Source organism: Hyla sarda, chromosome 2 (genome assembly GCF_029499605.1).
Source record: "Hyla sarda isolate aHylSar1 chromosome 2, aHylSar1.hap1, whole genome shotgun sequence".
Lineage (NCBI taxonomy): Eukaryota > Metazoa > Chordata > Amphibia > Anura > Hylidae > Hyla > Hyla sarda.
Genome location: NC_079190.1, coordinates 201,326,321 through 201,340,513, shown reverse-complemented (window position 1 = coordinate 201,340,513; position 14,193 = coordinate 201,326,321). Strand labels below are relative to the sequence as shown.

The following is a 14,193-nucleotide window of genomic DNA, read 5'->3' as shown; positions in this document are numbered from 1 at the left end:
TTTTTTGGGGTTCGCCAATTATTACAGGCAATTTATTCCACATTTTTCTACCGTTGTGGCCCCTATCGTGACTTTAACCAAAAAAAATGCCAATCCCAAGTCTTGGCCTCCTCAAGCGGAAGACGCCTTTAAACGGCTCAAGTCTGCCTTTTCTTCGGCTCCCGTGCTCTCCAGACCTGACCCATCTAAACCCTTCCTATTGGAGGTTGATGCCTCCTCTGTAGGAGCTGGAGCGGTCCTTCTACAAAAAAATTCTTCTGGGCATGCTGTTACTTGTGGTTTTTTTTCTAGGACCTTCTCTCCGGCGGAGAGGAACTACTCCATCGGGGATCGAGAGCTTCTAGCCATTAAATTAGCACTTGAGGAATGGAGGCATCTGCTGGAGGAATCAAGATTTCCAGTTATTATTTACACCGATCACAAGAACCTCTCCTATCTCCAGTCTGCCCAACGGCTGAATCCTCGCCAGGCCAGGTGGTCTCTGTTCTTTGCCCGATTTGATTTTGAAATTCACTTTCGGCCTGCCGATAAGAACATTAGGGCCGATGCTCTCTCTCGTTCCTCGGATGCCTCGGAAGTTGAACTCTCTCCGCAACACATCATTCCTCCTGACTGCCTGATTTCCACTTCTCCAGCCTCCATCAGGCAAACTCCTCCAGGAAAGACCTTCGTCTCTCCACGCCAACGCCTCGGAATCCTCAAATGGGGTCACTCCTCCCATCTCGCAGGTCATGCAGGCATCAAGAAATCTGTGCAACTCATCTCTCGCTTCTATTGGTGGCCGACTCTGGAGACGGATGTCGTGGACTTTGTGCGAGCCTGCACTGTCTGTGCCCGGGATAAGACTCCTCGCCAGAAGCCCGCTGGTTTTCTTCATCCTCTGCCTGTCCCCGAACAGCCTTGGTCTCTGATTGGTATGGATTTTATTACAGACCTACCCCCATCCCGTGGCAACACTGTTGTTTGGGTGGTCGTTGATCGATTCTCCAAGATGGCACATTTCATCCCTCTTCCTGGTCTTCCTTCAGCGCCTCAGTTGGCTAAACAATTTTTTGTACACATTTTTCGTCTTCACGGGTTGCCCACACAGATAGTCTCGGATAGAGGCGTCCAATTCGTGTCAAAATTCTGGAGGGCTCTCTGTAAACAACTCAAGATTAAATTAAACTTTTCTTCTGCATATCATCCTCAATCCAATGGACAAGTAGAAAGAATTAACCAGGTCTTGGGTGATTATTTACGACATTTTGTTTCCTCCCGCCAGGATGATTGGGCAGATCTTCTACCATGGGCCGAATTCTCGTATAACTTTAGAGTCTCTGAATCTTCCTCCAAATCCCCATTTTTCGTGGTGTACGGCCGTCATCCTCTTCCCCCCCTCCCTACTCCCTTGCCCTCTGGTTTGCCCGCTGTAGATGATGTGACTCGTGATCTTTCCACCATATGGAAAGAGACCCAAGATTCTCTTTTACAGGCTTCATCTCGCATGAAAAAGTTTGCCGATAAGAAAAGAAGAGCTCCCCCCATTTTTGCTCCCGGAGACAAGGTATGGCTCTCCGCTAAATATGTCCGCTTTCGTGTCCCCAGTTACAAACTGGGTCCACGCTATCTTGGTCCTTTCAAAGTCTTGTGCCAAATTAATCCTGTCTCTTACAAACTTCTTCTTCCTCCTTCTCTCCGTATTCCTAATGCCTTTCATGTCTCTCTTCTTAAACCACTCATCATCAACCGTTTCTCTCCCAAATTAGTTTCTCCCACTCCTGTCTCCGGTTCTTCTGACGTCTTCTCAGTGAAAGAGATACTGGCCTCCAAGACGGTCAGAGGAAAAAGGTTCTTTTTGGTGGATTGGGAGGGCTGTGGACCTGAAGAGAGATCCTGGGAACCTGAGGACAACATCCTAGACAAAAGTCTGCTCCTCAGGTTCTCAGGCTCTAAGAAGAGGGGGAGACCCAAGGGGGGGGGTACTGTTACGCCGAGCGCTCCGGGTCCCCGCTCCTCCCCGGAGCGCTCGCTTCTCTCTCGCTACCGCAGCGCTCCGGGCAGCTCCACTGACCCGGTGCGCTGCGATACCGTCTCCAGCCGGGATGCGATTCGCGATGCGGGTAGCGCCCGCTCGCGATGCGCATCCCGGCTCCCGTACCTGACTCGCTCTCCGTCTGTCCTGTCCCGGCGCGCGCGGCTCCGCTCCCTAGGGCGCGCGCGCGCCGGGTCTCTGCGATTTAAAGGGCCACTGCGCCGCTGATTGGCGCAGTGGTTCCAATTAGTGTGTTCACCTGTGCACTCCCTATTTATACCTCACTTCCCCTTCACTCCCTCGCCGGATCTTGTTGCCATTGTGCCAGTGAAAGCGTTTCCTTGTGTGTTCCTAGCCTGTGTTCCAGACCTCCTGCCGTTGCCCCCGACTACGATCCTTGCTGCCTGCCCCGACCTTCTGCTACGTCCGACCTTGCTTCTGTCTACTCCCTTGTACCGCGCCTATCTTCAGCAGTCAGAGAGGTTGAGCCGTTGCTAGTGGATACGACCTGGTCACTACCGCCGCAGCAAGACCATCCCGCTTTGCGGCGGGCTCTGGTGAAAACCAGTAGTGACTTAGAACCGATCCACTAGCACGGTCCACGCCAATCCCTCTCTGGCACAGAGGATCCACTACCTGCCAGCCGGCATCGTGACAGTAGGGAATCAGTACAGTCAGACAAGGACTTCCTTATATTGGTCCACCTTAGGCAGTTAGATGAAGTCTACTCATATTCTCTGAAACAGATAAGATGGTTATGGATTATGTTGGTCAGGTACCTTATTGTTTTACCTAGGTCATAACAGATGTAAATAATGAAGTCTGTACAAACCTTCTTTCTGCATTGTTGAATTCTGAGGCCACCCAATGTACCGACATTACTACACACGTAGCTCCCTTATGCTTAGTGCATGGGGCCATATATGTTACCATGGGGTACAAGACTGTTGGCACAAAAAATTTCTTACCAACTCTCCAGATGCCGCCTTTGCTCTATACCACCTCTTTCTTCTTCCATTGGTCTCTCTCAGTATACATTGCTGCTTCCTGCAGGAGACCTAACCAGACCGATCCACACTACCCATCCACCTGTATACTCTCTGTACCATAACTGTGGGAGGACAGGAGCACTGCAGCCTTGGCAGCCTTCTCTGCCATCCAGTCTCCTTGGCTTCTGAGGTTGTTTCCTTCATGTGGGTCTGATCTTTATGATGGCCACCTTCTCTGGCAGCTCTAGGACTTTGAACACTTGAATTACAAACTACAGATTCTACATTTGATTGGTTTTCCCAAGGATTCAAGAAAACCTTTACTCCAATAGGCCCATACTTGTGGGCAGTAATAAAAGTGTAAGCCGTACTCATTATGTCTTACCTTCAACTATCTTACACATCTCAATGAATATTTTCAACTATACTTTCTGAAACAACAGCTCAGATCGAGTGGTTTATAGAAGTAGAACTTCATTCTGCGTGTGAACTTCATCCTGTTTTATGTATTAAATCTTTGCATCACTTGGAGTAAGCTTATATTTACAATTCAGCATTAACCATGGATTATCTGATATTCTATCATGGCTCTTGAATTTTTAACCTCATAAATTCAAGACAATCAATCATAATCTGAGAGTATCAAAGCTACCAAAGAATGGTCTTTTTCAGCATCTTTGTGTTACACTAAATTATCATTATCAAGTTATCCACTCAAAATTGATGTTATTCAAATAAATGCAATATAGAATGTATAGGTATATCACATTGTGTATGCAGGTACTAAACATATACTCCATTTCAAACAGTAGATATATATATATATATATATATATATATATATATATATATATATATATATATTTCCTTCAGGTCTAATGTGATTTTTTGTTTCCGGAGAGGAGGCTGTCATTGGTCACCGCCCCTTTGAGTCTGGTTTTTGTTTTCCCTCAGCTTGGTCAGTCTTCAATAATGCTTGAATGTCTAGTAACTGACTGAATTCATGTATTACTTTACATGGAGACATATGATGCACATGTAACAATACCAACATGTACAAATACTCAACGTACAATACACAGGGCCCAACACACACACACACACACACAAAAATGTAAAAGAATAAAAAAATATACAGAGCTTTTCTAAAATTAGGAAAAATCTCCTTCAATGTGCATTGTTTATAATCCAATAAACCATTAGTTGGTTTTAAATGCTTAGGTAATACAAAATTATATTATCAATTAACTAGTGATCACTTTTTTTTATATCCTATTTTATATTTCTTGCCCACACTTCTTCTCTTGTTACTTCTATAATATTATCAGACAATTGATTGCATTTCCTGATGCACTTCCTTTTTGGCATCCATCATGCGCAACTGTGAAAACAAAACTTATTAGGAAATTAATGAAGTATCATCAAATAGGTTCAATTAATACCACATGGATTTCCTTTTGTTCTTAAACAAAAGGATCCATTACAACACAAACACAAACAGCTTCACAAAGAAAACATTCACTGGTCATGTTCCATGTATTCATGATTCATTAATACACATCACACATATACAACATGCTTTATAAAATAAGAACCATCATATGAACGTCATCATATAACTGCATACACAAAAGCAAAGTAACAATCATGCATCACACAGCTTTCCTAGAGACCTACCATGCCCTCTGCATTCCATAGCACTAAACACTCCTCATCATCATCTTTTACCCCCACCATTGAAAACCTTTATCTCCATTCATACATCTGAAAGTTATGTTAAAATACATAAAAAATCCATCTCAACCCTGAAACAAAGGCTCTCTTCATTCAATATATTATGTATATATCTTATTCAACATCCTATCAATAGGCTACCAAAATGTTTGTCTGTACATCAGTGTTAATTTCATTACCTAATTATTTTCATTATACTTTTAGCCAACAACAACTTTGATTTAACTATACCCATTCAGATGACAAAAAAAAAAAATGATGTCCAGCACTAGATGATCCAATTAAAATCTTGCTTTTATTGGAGATTAGCAAATTCACAGGATAAGACATGGAAACTTCTGAGGTGTTTCACGCAGTGGTGCGCTTAGTCATAGACTTTTCCATTTGCAACAAAACTTGTTAAAATACATAAAAAATCCAGTCACATGACTAGGTTAAAAAGATAGCTGGAAAACATGTTCTGGATCACTTTTTGGTACATTGGATCATGCATTTTTTTATATTAGTCACGTACCAAATGCACATTTATTCACATGTATAAGCACATTTGTAATGCTATAAAGCCAAGGGAAAAAAATTCCTACAAATATGTGATGGATGTTTAATATCCTGTGATGATGTCCAACCTTTGATTAAGTCCCTGTGGGTAACTGTTTTTAGTGCAAACATCCAAAATGTTTCCCTGTTTTGTAATAGTCTTTTTCTATCCCCACCTCTGTTTTTTTTTTTTTTTTTTTTAATAAATTTTTTCAATGAATTTAACACTGAGCAAATCTGTATATTTCCTCCATGTACTTCGGCAAAGTGCCAGGTTAGGGCTGAGACCCCCATCTTCAGACATTTTGTGTCTGAGATGTGCCTCCTAATGCGTACCTTCAGTTTGTTGCTAGTGAATTCCACATATTGCAGGCGGCACTTTGCGAATGATGCCAGGTAAACTATGCAGGTATAGCAGCAATTCATATAATTTTTAATAGAATATGTTTTAATTGTGGCATATGACGTAAATTCACTTGTCTTTTCCATGAATTTACATGATAAGCATCTGGTGTGACCCACACCCTGTATTCCCCATGTATTTTAACCAGGGTTCATTCTCTTGTTCAAGATTACTGCTATTCTTTTTGCTGCTATACATACTAAATGAGAGTGCTGACCCTAATGTCATCATTCAGATGACTACAATACAACTAAATCAAATCATGATTGCTCTCAAGAATCATACTGCTGTGTATGAATACTTTTATCCATCAACCATCAGTATATTCCAAACTTTCAACTGCCTTAATATCCATAGTCCATTCTTTACTCTACAACTAGAAGACCACCCTCTTGTCCGAGCTGCGAGAAACTTTGCCACCATTACCAACGGGAGAGTTTCAGTTCTGTTAGTCAACCTATCTTATGCTGCTACTGTGTTACCCAAATACACCCCAGTAGCCCAGTTGTATCTCATAGAGTCAAAGGACATTTTAACAGAGCGTATGGTGGCCTGACAGCATGCAGCCCAAGTGGCTGAAGGATCTAGTATGAGTCCTCCCGAGCGCTGGTGGGCACAACTCAAAGTTGGAGATGACACTACCCCAAGGAACCAAGTCAAGGGTGTCATCAATGTCGCCAAAAGGTACCATGAAGCTTTTAGCAAACACCCCACAGATTTTGGACATACGTCAATGATCCAACACCGAATCCTCACCGAAAAACACCACCCACTCACGCCAGGCATGTATCAGACTGTCAAGAAGATGCTGGCCGACATGTAAGAGGCAGACGTCATCCAAGAAACTCAGAGTCCCTGGGCGGCGCCACTTGTCCTGGTCAAGAAAAAAGATGGAACCATCTGCTTCTGTGTTGACTACAGGAAACTGAACAATGTTACACATAAGGTGGAGGTTCAATGATGTTTTGGGGTTGTTTTGCTGCCTCTGGCACTAGGTGCCTTGAATGTGTGCAAGGCATCATAAAATCTGAGGATGACAAACGGATTTTGGGTCGCACTGTACAGCCCATTGTCAGAATGCTGGGTTTGCGTCTGAGATCTCCCAGCAGGACAATAACCCCAAACATATGTCAAAAATCCCCCAGAAATGGATGGCAACAAAGCGCTGGAGAGTTCTGAAGTGGCCAGTAATGAGTACAGATCTAAATCCCATTGAACACATGTGGAGAGATCTTAAAATTGTTGTTGGGAAAAGACGCCCTTCCAAAAAGAGAAACCGGGAGCAGTTTGCAAAGGAAAAGTCATCCAACATTCCGGCGGAGAGGTGTAAGAAGCTTATTGATGGTTATAGGAAGCGACTGATTTCAGTTATTTTTTCCAAAGGGTATGCAACCAAATATTTAGTTAAGGATGCCAATAATTTTGTCCAGCCCATTTTTGGAGTTTGGTGTGACATTATGTCGAAATTGCTTTTTTTTCCTCCCTTTTTTGCTTTAGATCCAATACACACAAACGGAATAAACATGTGTATAGCAAAACATGTGTTACTGCAATCCTTTTCTGTGAGAAATACTTTTTTAAATTTCAGGGGTGCCAACATTTACGGCCATGACTATATTTGCGTATTTGTGTGTATATATTATAAAGTATATATATATATATATATATATATATATATATATATATAGCATAGATGATAAACCATAGTTTCATTTTAAACCTAACTGCTCTTAAATATTAGGGTATTTTTTTTCAGTCAGAATCATTTCCCCCCGGAATTGGCGCGGAATTGGCGTGGAAATGGTGCAGAATTCGCACGGAATTGGTGCGGAATTTCCACATGAAAAAAAAGAGGATAATATATATATATTATACTCTTCTTCTCCGCTTGAAATTCCGCTCGAATTCTGCACCAATTCCGCTCGAATTCCGCGTGAAATTCTGCGTGAAATCTCTGTGACTTCTTGTGGAAAAGTAACAATAATTTGAGGCAGAAAATTTCTGCTTGATTTCCGCCCCAATTCCTCAGTGTGAACATACCCTTATGCATTAATTCTCAAAACTCATTACAGTAAAATTGCTATACCACATGTCATTTACATCATGTGTTACTTAGTATAGTGCAAATAACTGCATAAGTATTACAAAGTACAGCACCCTTCATAAATAATGTGTACAGTCAACATCAATTTATAAGGCAAATATTAAAACATACTGTATATGAAAAAGTAATTAAAATCAGGCTCACCCAAACTGAACTACATATTTTCAAGAACACAAGCAGCCAATATTCAGCATGTTTATAACATTACCACACGTTATTTGTTAGTAAACAGACATCTGGAAAGATACAGTGTATGACAGAAAATGTCCATTAGAAATCTGTAATCACACTGTTTCATAAAAAACTATGGTATATAGAACACACCTAAAATATCATTGGCCAGAATATAAATGTCACATAACCAATACAATCCATTACAACATAAGTTAACTGCGCTAAACCTGATTAGTCTGATAATCTAATTAGTCCGATATGATGGATGGGGTGCCCATGGGTTCACTATGCCTAAAAATGCAGCAGCTCATATGTAACTGAATTCCTGGTCAAACAGGCATCTATTTAGCCCCTTAAAGACACAGCCCATTTTGTCCTTAAAGGGGTACTCCGGTGGAAAACTTTTTTTTTTTTTTAAATAAACTGGTGCCACGAAGTTAAACAGATTTGTAAATTACTTCTATTAAAAAATCTTAATCCTTTTAGTACTTTTTAGCAGCTGTATGCTACAGAGGAAATTCTTTACTTTTTGAATTTCTTTTTTGTGTTGTCCATAATGCTCTCTGCTGACACCTCTGTCCATGTCAGGAACTGTCCAGGGCAGCATAGGTTTGCTATGGGGATTTTCTCCTGCTCTGGACAGTTCCTGCTACGGGCATCAGGTGTCAGCATAGAGCACTGTGGACAACACAAAAAAAGAAATTTAAAAAATAAAGATTTTCCTCTGTAGCAAACAGCTGCTAAAAAGTACTGAAAGGATTAAGGTTTTTTAATAGAAGTAACAAATCTGTTTAACTGTTTTAATCTGGTACCAGTTCATTGGAGTACCCCCTTAAGCCCTTAACGACGCTGGACGTAAATGTACGTCTTGGTGAGCTAGTACTTAATGCACCAGGATGTACATTTACGTCATATGCATAACCGGGTGCAGTGGAGTGATGCTTGGGTCATGCGCGGCAGGTCGCGTCTGCTAATAGCAGCCAGGGACTCGCCGATAATTGGTGGACATCCGCGATCGCGCGGATGTCTGCCATTAACCCTTCAGATGCCGTGATCAATACAGATCACATCATCTGCAGCAGTGCGGACAGTAAAATGGATGATCAGATCGCCCGCAGTGCTGTTGCGGCGATCCGATCATCCAGCATGGCAGCCGGATGTCCCCTCACCTGCCTCCACTGCCTTGTCTTCTGCTCTGGTCTGCGACCGAGCAGACCAGAGCAGAAGATGACCGATAATACTGATCAGTGCTATGTCCTATGCATCAAATGATTGCTATAAATAGTCCCCTATAGGGACTATTAAAGTATAAAAATAAAAGTAAAAAAAAGGAAAAAAAAATTGAAAAACCCCCTCTCCCAATAAAAACGTAAATTGTCCCATTTTCCCTATTTCACCCCCAAAAAGTGTAAAAAAATTTTTTTTATATACATATTTAGTATAGCCGCTTGTGCAAGTATCTCAAATATCAAAATAAAATGTTAATGATACGGTACGGTGAACGGCGTGAACGTAAAAAAAAGTCCAAAATAGCAGCTTTTTTTATAACATTTTATTTAAAAAAAAGTATAAAAATGTTATATAAGCAAATATGGTATCAATAAAAAGTACAGATCAAAACAATGCAAAAAATGAGCCCTCATACCGCTGCTTATACGGAAAAATGAAAAAGTTATAGGTCTTCAAAATAGGAAGATTTTAAACGCACTAATTTGGTTAAACAGTTTGTGATTTTTTTAAAGCACAACAGTAATAGAAAAGTATATTATCATGGGTATCATTTTAATCGTATTGACCCAAAGAATAAAGAAAACATGTCGTTGTTACCAATAATTGTACGGCGTGAAAACGAAACCTTCCAAAATTTGCAAAACTGCGGTTTACTTTTTAATTTCCCCACACAAATAGTATTTTTTTGGTTGTGCCATACATTTATAGCAAAGTGAGTGATGGCATTACAACAGACAACTGGTCGCACAAAAAAAACAAGCCCTCATGCTAGTCTGTGGATAAAAATATATAAGAGTTATGATTTTTTGAAGGCAAGGAGGAAAAAACGAAAACGTAAAAATAAAATTGTCTGAGTCCTTAAGTCCCAAATGGGCTGAGTCCTTAAGGGGTTAAGGACCAGGTCAATTTTATATTTGCATTTTCATTTTTTTCCTCCCCGCCTTCTTAAATCCATAACTCTTTTATATTTTCATCCACAGACCCATATGAGGGCTTTTTTTGTGCAACCAATTGTACTTTGTTATGACATCATTTATTTTACAATAAAATGTATGGCAAACCCCAAAAAATTGTACTTGTGTGAGGAAATTTAAATGAAAACCTGGGGACATTAACATATTTTGATAGATCGGACATTTACGTACGCAGTGATACCAAATATGTTTAATAATAATTTTTTTTAATGTTTTTTTTAATGTAAAATTAGGAAGAGGGGTGATTTAGTTGTTTCCAATTTTTTTTTAACTCTCTATGTCCCCATAGGGGACTTTCTATAGCAATCATCATATGCATGGGCATACCACTGATCAGTATTATTGGCGATCTTCTGCTCTGGTCTGCTGAAAGGCAGATCAGAGCAGGAGACCCAGGGAGAGCGGCGGAGGCAGGTGAGGGGACCTCCATCTGCCATCTTGGCTGATCTGATCCCCACGGCTGTGCCGTGGACAATCAGATCAGCAATTACAATCGCTACACTGCCACAAATGCTGGTATCTGTATTGATCACAGCATCTGAGTGGTTAATGGTGGACATCAGCTTGATCGCTGATGTCTGCCATTACCAGCGGGTCCCCAGATCCTGATAGCAGTTGGGACCTGCAGTGCATGACGCGAGCACTGCTCCAGCACACCTGGATGTACATTTACGTCCATTATCATTAAATGGTTAAAGCCTAAGGACTGCTGTCTTACAACTACAGCACTTTCTTTCAAATAATTATGTATTTTTATGATATGAAAATACACAGAAAGAAAATCTATTTCTGTACTTAAAGTAAACAAAAAAATAAGCAAAGGTATTTCTGCCTTATTGTTTTTTTTTTCCATTGCTTAAAGGGGTACTCCCCTTGAAAACATTTTTTTTAAATCACTAGGTATCAGAAAGTTAAACAGATTTGTAAATTACTTCTATTTAAAAATCTTAACCCTTCCAGTACTTATCAGCTGCTATATTTTTTTCTTTTTTAATTTCTTTTCTGTCTGACCACAGTGCTCTCTACTGACACCTATATCCATTTTAGGAACTATCTGGAGCAGGAAAGGTTTGCTATGGGGATTTGCTCCTACTCTGGACAGTTCCTAAAATGGACAGAGGTGTCAGCAGAGAGAACTGTGGTAAGACAGAAAGGAAATTAAAAAAAAAAAAAGAACTTCCGCTGTAGTATGCAGCAGCTGATAAGAACTGGAAGGGTTAAGATTTTTAAATAGAAGTAATTTACAAATCTGCTTAACTTTCTGGCACTAGTTGGTTTAAAAATGTATTCCAGTGGAGTAGCCCTTTAATACATGCAGGGCCAATGTTATATTAATTTAGACTTTGACCAGTGCCTGGATATACCGGGACCATCCTGAATTTTTTTATTGAAATTTTAGAATGTAAAATTAACCACATTAGGACCTTAGACCTCCATGTAATTTATGAATAACCCTTTCATTAACCTAGACTGCTAAAGATTAAAGGGTAATCTGGAGGAAAACAAATATTTTCAACTCAACTGGTGCCAAAAGTTAAACAGTACTTTTTAGTTGCTGTATACTACAGATACATTTGTGGAGTTCTTTCCAGTCAGACCACAGTGCTCTGCTGACACCTCTGTCCATGTCAGGAACTGTCCATAGTAGAGGCAAATCCCCATAGCAAACATCTCCTGCTCTGGACAGTTCCTGAAATGGACCGAGAGTGTCAGACAGTGTCAGCAGAGAGCACTGTGGCCAGACTGGAAAGAACTAAACAACTTTGTCTGTAGTATACTGCAGCTAATAAGTACTGGAAGGTTTCAAAAAGAAGTCATTTACACATCTGTTTAACTTTGTGGCACCAGTTAATTTTAAAACCTTTTTTCCATCAGAGTACCCCTCTAAGGATGCCATTGTGAAGAAAAAATTTCTTTGTAGCCAGATTAAGTCATTTGTAGTTATTAGATCTGGATGAACAACAGCCACCATCATGGCATGCTGCCTATTCTATCTACTGGTCAATTGAATATGATTTACATAATTCATACAATATGTATATTTAGGTTTTCTACATTAGAAATTCAACTTCTTTAAGGCAGGGTAGGTTTGAATTATCTTTTATTTACAGTGTTTACAAAAACATTCCAAAGGATGTTTCCAAAAAATGTGGCAAAAAACTTTGGAACTTGACATTATCTAGGAGAAGTACATTTGGCATCTATGTAAACGTCCTGATGGGAATCTACAGCAAAATAGAGAAATGTTTGCTATCAGCTAAGTTTCATATTAAATGAAAAGACCCTTTACTGTAATATTTTACCAAATGTAATCTGTATTCCCATTAGGAAAATATAACAGGTTTTAGGAGGAACTATTTAAAAAAAGAGAGTTTATTTACCCGCGGCAATTGATGATGTTGACTAAAAGTTAATAGCAATGTTCATTAAAGTCATATATCTAGCACAAAATCAATAAAAGCTTTTCAATATAAAAATGTATTCCTGTCACTTCCACCCCATGCAGCAAATGCAGACCTGCCTTGGTGCACACATCTGATAATTACAACTGCACATTCTGCTTTGCTTCATCACACTTAACTATAGGCGGCTCAAATTGAACCGGTAAAATAAAAAAAAGCAGCACAGTATCTTCCATCTGTTTTTAATTAAAAACTGGATAGGTTGCCTACTGTTTCCTCTAAATTCTGTTTGCAAACAGTAGGAGGAAACTTTTCAATTACTTACACTTGGTTCACATTTGCTCACTCAAGTGGAAATCGAGTTATAGAACACCCCTTAAAAATAAATAGTGATTTTCTTTAATGTGAACAGTATTCTACAACCATGTCCACAGCGTTGATTTATTCTGACAGAAACAAGATGAATTGTACTGCATTATGAACTAATATAGGTTATCCCGGATATGTAGCTATGTAAAGAAAAATACAGAGATAAATACAGTTGAGAAAAATAGATAGAAAGGTAAAAGATAGATAGATAGATGACAAGTTCACTGCAGCACTCCAAAAGTCAACAAAAAAATGCTTTAATTCCATTAAAATGTTCAAAGCTTTTTTCAAGCTTTACAAAGGCTTTTTACAAAGCCAAAATTGCAGTTGTTGATCACACGGCAGGAAAATATTACCATAATTTTTTTCTCGCTCCAGCAGGGTTTCCAACTCTTATAGTACTTTCTAGTCCCCTGCAATGCATAAATCTGTAGGTGCAGTCAATTTGAGGTGGATCTCCCTTTGCTACATGGATGACTAGGCCCGGCCTGAGGCGCAAAAAGTCCTAAATTGCAATAAGGCACGTGTGAACCTTATCCGAAATGGTTATACAACTTTATTTTTCCTTTTCTCACTCCTTCTCTTGATCTCTTTTGAATATGGGAATGGATCACCTGAAAAATTCAGTGTTCTTTACAGGGGGTCATTACTCCAAGCAGATCAAGTGGTCTTGAGGACTAGACTAGAAGAGAGGGAGCCTAGTGAAATCTCACATCCTCACACTTTTAGCTAGACTCACCCTATGATCAAACAGGATATCCTTTCTCAGACTAAAGAAGGAGTAGAGAAAAGCGAATGACCGAGCACTTTCTCCCAATATACAGTAAACCTATAGCTAGTATTTGTGAATTGATAGTTCATTAGCATATGGTAGCTAATTTAAAGGGATACTCCGCCCCTAGACATTGTATCTATATAAGATGTCTGATTGCCTCTGGCTGCAGCGTTGGAGGCTCGTGACGTCACGGTCACACCCCCTTGTGACGTCATATCACGCCCCATCAATTCAAGTCTATGGGAGGGGCACGCCCCCTCCCATAGACTTGCATTGGGAGGGAGTGTGACATCAACGAGTGGCCATGGCCATGACATCACAAGCATCCGGTGCTGCATCGCCAGTCATCTGACACAGAGTTAACTTTGCTCCATGCACCGGATGACTGGGGTGCCGCAGTGGAGATTGCGGGGGGTCCGAGTGTTGGGACCCTCGCGATCAGACATCTTATCCCCTATCCTCTGGATAGGTGATAAGATGTCTAGAGG

At 40.3% G+C, this 14,193-nt stretch overlaps 1 protein-coding gene across 2 annotated transcripts in view; it reads left to right on the top strand.

Moving 5' to 3' along the window:
- The window catches only part of DMD (dystrophin), a 2,642,350-nt gene that overhangs the window by 1,762,449 nt on the left and 865,708 nt on the right, over window positions 1–14,193 (top strand). The window lies entirely within an intron of this gene.